This window comes from Pongo abelii, chromosome 15 (genome assembly GCF_028885655.2).
Source record: "Pongo abelii isolate AG06213 chromosome 15, NHGRI_mPonAbe1-v2.0_pri, whole genome shotgun sequence".
NCBI lineage: Eukaryota > Metazoa > Chordata > Mammalia > Primates > Hominidae > Pongo > Pongo abelii.
In genome coordinates, this window is record NC_072000.2 from 3668074 (window position 1) to 3675519 (window position 7446).

The 7446-nt window shown below is 38.5% G+C and overlaps 1 pseudogene; it reads left to right on the forward strand.

Moving 5' to 3' along the window:
• Positions 1–6141: 6141 nt before the first annotated feature.
• Positions 6142–6866, forward strand: LOC134759931 (cell division cycle protein 27 homolog; annotated as a pseudogene).
• Positions 6867–7446: the final 580 nt, after the last annotated feature.

The window sequence follows — 7446 nt, forward strand, 5'->3', positions numbered from 1 at the left end:
CAAAGCGCTCCAAATATCCACTTGCAGATTCTACAAAAAGAGTGTTTCCAATCTGCTCAATCAAAAGAAAGTTTCTACTCTGTGAAGTGAAAGCACACGTCACAAAGAAGTTTCTTAGAAACCTTCTGTCTAGTTTATATGTGAAGATATTTCATATTTCAAAATAGGCCTCAAAGGGCTCAGAAGTATACCCTTGCAGATTCTACAAAAAAGCGTGTTTCCAAACAGCTCAATCAAAAGAAAGATTTAACTTGGTGAGATCAATGCACACATTAAATAGAAGTCTCTCATAATGCTTCTGTCTAGTTTTTTTGAGAAGCCATTTCCTTTTTCACTATAGGCCTCAGTCTGCTCATTAATAGCCCTCTGCAGATACTAGAAAAAGAGTCTTTCCAAACTGCTCAATCAAAATAAAGGTTCAAATCTTTGAGATGAAAGCCCACGTCACAAAGAAGTTTCTCAGAAAGTTTCTGTCTAGTTTTTATGTGAAGATATTTCCTATTTCACCTTAGGCCTCAAAGGGATCGCAACTATCTCTTCTCAGATTCTACAAAAAACTCTTTCCGAACTGCTTCATCAAAGGAAAGGTTCAATTCTGTGAGATGAATGCACACATAAAAAATTAGTTTCTCAGAATGCTTCTCTCTTGTTTTTATGTGAAGATATTACTTTTTCACCATAGATATTCCTTTGCAGATTGCACAAAAAGTATGTTTCCACACTGCTCAATGAACAGAATGTTTCAACTCAGTGACATGAATGTAAGCATCACAAAGAGTTTTCTCAAAATACTTCTGTTCAGGTATTATGTGAAGGTATTTAGTTTCTCACCATAGGCATCAAACTGCTCACAAATATCCCTTTGCAGATTCTACAAAATGACTTGTTGCCAAACTGCTCAATGAAAAGGAAGGTCCAAATCTGAGATGAAAGCACGCATCACAAAGAAGTTTCTCAGAAGTTTCTGTCTAGTTTTTATGTGCAGATATTTCCTTTTTCACCATAGGCCTCAAAGCACTCCAAATATCCCTTTGCAGATTCTACAAAAAGAGTGTTTCCAAACTGCTCAATCAAAAGAGAGGTTCAACTCTTTGAGATGAAAGCACACAGTACAAAGAAGATTTTCAGAAACTTTTGTCTAGTTTTTAAGTGAAGACATTTCCTATTTCACCATAGGCCTCAATGGGCTCACAAATATCCCTTTGCAGATACTACAAAAGGACTCTTTCCAAACTGCTTAATCCAAAGAAAGTTTCAACCCTGTGACATGAATGCACACATCACAAAGAAGTTTCTCAGAATGCGTGTCTAGTTTTTATGTGAAAATATTTCCTGTTCACCATAGGCATAAAACATTGCAAATATCCATTTGCAGATTCTATAAAAAGACTGTTTCCATCCTACTCAATCAAAAGAAAAGTTCAATTCTGTGAGATGAAGGCACACATGACAAATAAGTTTCTCAGAAAGCTTCTGTCCAGTTTTTATTTGAAGATTTTCCCTATTTCACCATAGGCCTGTAAAGGCTCAAAAATATCCTTTTGCATATTCTAAAAAAAGACTGTTTCCAAACTGCTCAATCAAAAGAGAGGTTCAAATATGTGTGATGAATGCACACATCACAAAGAAATTTCTCAGAATGTCTCTGTCTAGTTTTTATGTGAAGATATTTCTCTTTCACCATAGGCCTCAAAAGGCTCAGAAATATCCCTTTGCAGCTTGTACAAAAAGACTGTTTCCAAACTGCTTAATCAAAAGAAAGTTTCAACACTGTGAGATGAATGCACCCATCACAAAGAAGTTTCTCAGAAAGCTTCTGTTTAGCATTCATGTGAAGATATATCGTTTTTCACCATAGGCCTCAATGGGCTCAGAAATATCCCTTTGCAGATTCTACAAAAGGACTGTTTAGAAAACTGCTTAATCCAAAGAAAGGTTCAACTCTGTGAGTTGAATGCATACAACTCAAAGAAGTTTCTCACAACGCATCTGTCGAGGTTTTTTTGTGAAGATATAACCTTTTTAACCATAGGTCATAAACTGCTCATGAATATCCCTCTGCAGATACTACAAAAAGACTGTTTCCAAACTGCTGCATCCAAAGAAATGTTCAACTCTGTGAGATGAATACACCCATCACAAAGAAGTTTCACAGAATGCTCCTGTCTGGTTTTTATGTGAAGATATTTCCTTTCTCACCATGGGTCTCAAAGTGCTCCAAATATCCATTTACAGACTCTACAAAAAGTGTTTCCAAACTGCTCATTCAAAAGAAAGTTCAACTTTGTGAGATGAAAGCACGCATCACAAAGTAGTTTCTCAGAAAGCTTCTGTCTAGTTTTTATGTGAAGATATTTCCTATTTCACCGTAGGCCATAAAGAGCTCACAAATATTTTTTGCAGATTCTTCAAAAAGACTGTTTCCAAACTGCTCAATCCAAAGAAAGGTTCAACTCTGTGAGATGAATGGACACATCACAAAGAAGTTTCTCAGAATGCATCTATCCAGTTTTATGTGAAGATATTTCTTTTTCATCCTAGGCCTCAATGGGCTCAGAAATATCCCTTTGCAGATTCTAAAAAAGAACTGTTTCCAAACTGCTCAATCTAAAGAAAGGTTCACCTCTGTGAGTTGAATGCACACATCACAGAGAAGTTTCCCAGAATGCTTCTGTCTACTTTGTATGTGAAGGTATTTCTTTTTTCACCATAGGCCTCAAACCGTTCACAAATATCCCTCTGCAGATACAACAAAAGGACTGTTTCCAATCTGCTAAATCAAAAGATAGGCTCAACTCTGTGAGATGAAAGCACACATCACAAAGAAGTTTCTCAGAAAGCTTCTGTCTAGTTTTTATGTAACGATATTTCCTATTTCACCACAGGCCTCAATGGACTCAAAAATATCCCTTTCAGATTCTACAAAAAGAGTGTTTCTGAACTTCTCAATGAAATGAAAGTTTCAACCCTGTGAGGTGAATGCACACATAAAAAAGAAGTTTCTCAGAATGCTTCTGTCTAGTTTTTATGTGAAGATATTACTTTTTCACCATAGGCCTCAAACTGCTCAGAAATATCCCTTTGCAGATTGAACCAAAAGACTCTTTCCATACTGCTTAATGAAAAGAAAGATTCATCTGTGTGAGATGAATGCACACATAAAAAAGAAGTTTCTCAGAATGCTTCTGTCTAGTTTTTTTGTGAAGATATTTCCTTTTTCACCATAGTCCTTAAAGCATTCACAATTATCCCTCTGCAGATACTACAAAAAGACTGTTTCCAAACTGCTTCATGAAAAGAAAGGTTCAACTCTGTGAGATGAATGCACACATCAGGAAGAAGTTTCTCGGAATGATTCTGTGTAGTTTTTATGTGAAGATAATTCTTTTTCACTACAGGCATCAAACGGCTCAGAAATATCCATTTGCAGATTGTACAAAAATACTGTTTCCAATCTGCTCAATCAAAAGAAAGGTTCTGCTCTGTGATATGAATCCAGGCATCACAAAGAAGATTCTCAGAAAGCTGCTTTTTAGTGTTTTTGTGAAAATATTTCCGTTTTCACCATAGGCCTAAAAGCACTGCAAATATCCATTTCTGGATTCTACAAAAAGACTGCTTAGAAACTGCTCAATCAAAAGAAAAGTTCAACTCAGTGAGATGAAAGCACACATTGCAAAGCATTTTCTCAGAAAGATTCTGTCTAGTTTTCATGTCAAGGTATTTCCTGTTTCATCGTAGGCTGTGAAGGGCTCACAAATATCCATTTGCATATTTTAAAAAAAGACTGTTTCCAAACTGCTCAAACAAAAGAAAGGTTCAACTCTGTGAGATGAATGCACACATCAGAAAGAACTTTCTCAGAATGCTTCTGTCTAGTTTTTATGTGAAGATATCTCTTTTTCACCTTAGGTCTCAAATGGCTAAGAAATATCCCTTTGCAGATTTTACAAAAAGACTGTTTCCAAACTGCTCAATAAAAAAAGTTTCAACACTGTGAGATGAATACACACATCAAAAAGAAGTTTCTCAGAAAGCTTCTGTTTTCTTTTTATTTGAAAATATTTCCCTTTTCACTGTAGGCCTCAATGGGCTCAGAAATATCTCTTTGCAGATTCTACAAAATGACTGTTTAGAAAACTGCTGGATCCAAATTACACCATTATGGCTCACACACTGCAGCCTCAACCTCCCCAGGGTTAGGCTATTCCTCAAGAAATCCTACAGCCTCGGCCTCCCAAAGTGTTGGGGTTACAGGCGTGAGCCACCAGCACCCGGCCTGGGTTAATACATCTGGTCTCACTACGTCTTAACCTCACACCCGTGAAGAACTCAAGTCAAGAGAGAGTTGGCAAGAGACTCTCAGCATTCTCTCCCGAAAGCAGTGAGGTGGATGGCAGACGTGTGTCCCGAGCTCCTGGGGTTTTAGGTGACCATGTGTAGAGGAGAGATTTCCAATGTTTCCAGAGAGGCGTGAGCCACAGTTATTTGGGGCATCCGAACACGAGATGGGGTTTCTGACAGCAATTTAAAGGCCAGGAAGGGCCAGAATCTGCCAAGGCCCATGTCCCAGGGTGGGGCCAATGGAACCCAAAGTAGAGGGAGTCAGCCGTCCTCACAGAGAGGACTCCAGCCCTAGGCCCCGCTGTGCAGACCAAATCAGAAGGAAGAGAGTCCTTCGTCCTACATGCCACATCCCTCCACTGAACTTGGGATTGGATCTGTTTCCCAAACATGAGGTGACTTTCGCTTTGCAATGGATCACAAGGGGCCGGGCTTTCCAGAGTCGGCAGGATAAAGAAGTCATTCTGGCTCGGCCACCCCCATCCCCCGGTAACTGGTGAATTTAAATGAGCCAAGGCTGGCCGGGCCGGAGCCGCTACAGGGGGGAGGGTGGTGGGTGGGGTGGGGGTTTCCTGAGGCACTGCAGAAATTGGGCCTTTGCCTCGAGGATGACAGTGCTGCAGGAACCCTTCCAGGCTGCTACATGGCAAGCACTAAACCACTATGCTTACCGAGATGGGGTTTTCCTCACAGAACGCCTTTATGCAGAAGTACACTCAGAAGAAGCCTTGTTTTTAATGGCGACCTGTTCTTACCTCCCAGGAAAGGCCTATAAAGCATATAGACTCTTGAAAAGACACAGTTGTCCTACACCGCAATGCAAATACCTGCTTGCAAAATGTTGTGTTGATCTCAGTAAGCTTGCAGACTGGGAACAAATCTTATCTGGTGGAATGTTTAATAAGCAGAAAAGCCATGATGATATTGTTACTGAGTTTGGTGATTCAGTTTGCTTTCCCCTTCCATTGTTGGGACGTGTATATTGCAAGACAGATCAGCTTGCCAAAGGATAAGAATGTTACCAACAGAGACTTAGTTTAAATCCTTTCCTCTGGTATCCCTTTGAATCATTACGTGAAATAGGTGAAAAGCGAGATCCTGACCAAACATTTAAATTCACATCTTTACAGAACTTTAGCAACTGTCTGCCCAACTCTTGCACAACACAAGTACCTAATCACAGTTTGTCTCAGACAGCCTGAGACCATTCTTATGGAAACACCCCAGGACACAACTGAATTAAACAGAGTCAATTTAGAATCTTCCAATTCAAAGTACTCCTTGAATACAGATTCCCCAGTGTCTTTTATTGATTCAGCTGTAATTTCACCTGAAACTATCCCACTGGGAACAGGAAATTCCATATTATCTAAACAGGTTCAAAATAAACCAAAAACTGGTCGAAGTTTATTAACAGGACCAGCAGCTCTTAGTCCATTTACCCCAAGTTTTGGGATTTTGCCATTAGAAATCCCAAGTCCTGGAGATGGATCTTATTTACAAAACTACACTAATACACCTTCTGTAATTGATGTGCCATCCGCCGGAGCCCCTTCAAAAAAGTCTGTTGCCAGAATTGGCCAAACTGGAGCAAAGTCTGTCTTCTCGCAGAATGGAAATAGCCGAGAGGTAACTCCAATTCTTTCACTAACAGAAAGTTCTGGTCCATAAATAACTACAACACCTCAGGTAATGAGCCCCACTATGACATCTCCCCCAAATGCACTGCATCAAAGAAGTTCATGACTCTTTACTAGTGACAGTTCGACAACCAAGGAGAATAGGAAGAAATTAAAAATGAAGTTTCTACCTAAAATCCCAAACAGAAAAACAAAAAGTAAAACTAATAAAGGAGGAATAACTCAATCTAATATAAACGAAAACCTGGAAATTACAAAATTGGACTCTTCCATCAATTCAGAAGAGGAAATATCCACAATCACACCTCAGATTCAGGATTTTAATCTACAAAAAGCAGCAGCAGAAGGCTTAATGAGCCTTCTTCATGAAAGGGGGAAACGTTATTTATCTTCATGTTCATACCACTGCAAAGAAGCTATAAATATTTTGAGCCATCTACCTTCTCACCACCACAATACTGGTTGGGTACTGTGCCAAATTGGAAGGTCCTATTTTGAACTTTCAGAGTACATGCAAGCTGAAAGAATATTCTCAGAGGTTAGAAGGATTGAGAATTATAGATTCGAAGGCATGGAAATCTACTCTACAACACTTTGGCATCTTCAAAAAATGTCGCTCTTTCATTTCTGTCAAAAGACTTAACAGACATGGATAAAAATTCTCCAGAGGCCTGGTGTGCTGCAGGGAACTGTTTCAGTCTGCAACGGGAACACGATATTGCAATTAAATTCTTCCAGAGAGCTATCCAAGTGGATCCAAATTATGCTTATGCCTATACTTTATTAGGGCGAGAGTTTGTCTTAGCTGAAGGATTGGACACAGCGTTAGCTTGTTTTTGAAATGCTATCAGAGTCAATCCTAGACATTACAACGCATGGTAAGTGGTAATGAATTGTAAAGACAAAGTCTTGTTGATGGTGCTGGTAGTCACTAATTTTTCTTGTTAGATAGCTCTTTATTGTCATGAATTTGGTTACTAATACTTAGGAATGGTACATACTGGTCAATAACTTCAAACTAACTTTTTTTATGAAATGTATGTCTTTAACAAACTCTTCAGTTAACTAATGATAATAGAATACGAGATGTTTATACTCAACAGTTTCAGTCTTCTACAAAACTTTTGCAGATACTGTAGTTGTGTTTTGATTTTTTCTTGTTTAGTTTTGTTACTTGATTTGTTACTTTTTCTTCGAACACAGAAATGGTGATTGGGACAAAAAGTGCTTGGGAAATTGGAAAGGAATAGCCTAATTCACTTATTGGATAATAGAAAAAAACACTGAAAAAGTTCACTAGGTGCTTTTTGACAATGTTCCAGTTTATTAAGTTACTATTAAGAACTTAATGTATCCTTTATTTAGCAGTATCTCTGTTTTACTTTTTCGTATTTGTGTATAAGTAGAAACATAGGAAATTACTACCCAGGTCATATTGTTATCAACTGAATAACATATGAAA